The 1,841-nt window shown below is 55.0% G+C and overlaps 1 pseudogene; it reads left to right on the top strand.

Annotated features, from left to right (window-relative positions):
- The first annotated feature begins 227 nt into the window (after window positions 1-227).
- LOC100580280 lies at window positions 228-1,590 on the top strand (annotated as a pseudogene).
- Window positions 1,591-1,841: the final 251 nt, after the last annotated feature.

The following is a 1,841-nucleotide window of genomic DNA, read 5'->3' as shown; positions in this document are numbered from 1 at the left end:
ATCAGTGGCTGCCAGGGCTGGGGGAAGAGGGAAGGGGAGGGATTGCTAATGGGTATGGGGTTTCTCTGGGGGCTGATGAAAATTTTCTGCAACTAGATAAAGGTAATAGTTGTACAATCACAGGAATACACTAAAAATTGCTGAATTGTGCACTAATGGTATGGGGAATGTATTGCCCCCACCCAAAAAAAGTAGGAAGTACTGGACCAGGTGACAAAAGCATGGCCATGCCCCAGAATTTTTCACTAGGGACCCTCCATGAGCCAGCAGGTGCCCAGAGAGAGCCTCTGCCCTGCCCTCAAGGCTTGGCTGAGGGCTTCCTGGAGGAGGAGCTTTGGCTCAATGCTGAGCTGAGCCAACTGCAGTTTTTGCAGTCTGCAGGCATCATTCACAATCCCGTGGAGTATTGTATAAGAACCGCATCGCAACTTTGTGACTCGCTGCTGCCAGGGCCCCAAGGAAGTGCTCTTCCTGGGCACAAACCCACGACGTTTTAGCATGGCCCAGATATGAGTGCCCTTTGAGGAAGCGAACATGGTCTGGGACTGGCTGGGCATTGGAGGGCCTGTGCTAACCCCTCCCGAAGAGCACCCTCTTAGCTGGGACTGGGGTGCTGGGACTGGCGTGCTCAGTCAGAGGTGAGTGGTGCCCGATTCTGGGGCTCTTCCAGAACCTCTGTGGTTCTCCTCTTCTCCTGTCACTGCTTTGTCCACAATCTGTGTTCTCTGCTATTCCTGGCTCCCAGAGAACACAATCTCACTCCTGCTGAGCTTCCTGCCAAGCAGCAAGAACAGCTTCTTGGGATCTTAGTGCCCCCCTCTGCCGGCAGGTGCGGCGGCTGGGGGTTCGGCTGGGGGTGGGAGTGGCCTGGCTGGTGCAGTAGTGGGCGTGAATGGCTCTGGCAGGCCTGATGCCAGAGGTCCAGGTGGAGGGGCCCCTGCATCTCTCTCCCTGTAACCCACAGGCCAGCAGGGCTAATAGGCAGTGACCAAGCGAGTTGACCAAGTGAGTTGGGGCTGCTGCCGTGGCTATGGAAATGAGTGTCCCTGGGGCCTGGCATGGGACACATTCAAGGCCTCCAAGTCACTCTTGGGCAAGCAGATAACAACACACCCTGGACTGAAGCCAAAGGTCCTCCTGGGCTCCCTCATTGCCGGGAAACATAGCCTTCGATCTTTTAAACTGCCTTCCTACCTGCTGTGGCAGTTTTGACCCCGCTCCTGTTTGCCCTGCCGAGTCCTGCTTTCCTCAGCTTCCCTGAGCATTGCCCTTTCTGTGGGAGGGAATCAGCAGAAGGTGCACGGTTGCACTTCAGATGCTTCTACCTCGTCGTTTCCTTGGAAGTCTCTATTCAATGGGGAGCTCCCTAGACTGGCTGCTAAGGTCGCATTTGCTTTTTCAGAGGAAATACCTTGTCAGGATCCCTACCCATGCTTATAGAACAGCTGCCTTCAGCTGACCCCTTTCCTCATAGGGGCCAGGACAAAGCATGGGACAAGAAATTCAGAGTGATCTTCTCATGAGAGGCTGAGGCTGGCTCAAAGAATTCAGCGTGGCAGTGTGAAAGTCAGAAGACCTGGATTTTCATCCCAGCTTTGCGACTTGTGAGCTTTATGATGGTCAGATTGATGGAGCCTGGGCTTCAGGCTGCTCCTCTGTAAACGGGGGCTGCCTCCCTGCTGGGGTTCATGTGAAGGCAACGGAGACAACACCTGAAAGTGCCTTGGCTGGGCGCGGTGGCGCATGCCTGTAATCCCAGCACTTTGGGAGGCCGAGGCAGGTGGATCATGAGGTCAGGAGATGGAGACCATCCTGGCCAATATGGTGAAACCCCGTCTCTA

Source organism: Nomascus leucogenys, chromosome 4, assembly GCF_006542625.1.
Source record: "Nomascus leucogenys isolate Asia chromosome 4, Asia_NLE_v1, whole genome shotgun sequence".
Taxonomy (NCBI): domain Eukaryota; kingdom Metazoa; phylum Chordata; class Mammalia; order Primates; family Hylobatidae; genus Nomascus; species Nomascus leucogenys.
The sequence above is the reverse complement of the archived record's forward strand: the minus strand, read 5'-3'. Positions and strand labels throughout refer to the sequence as shown.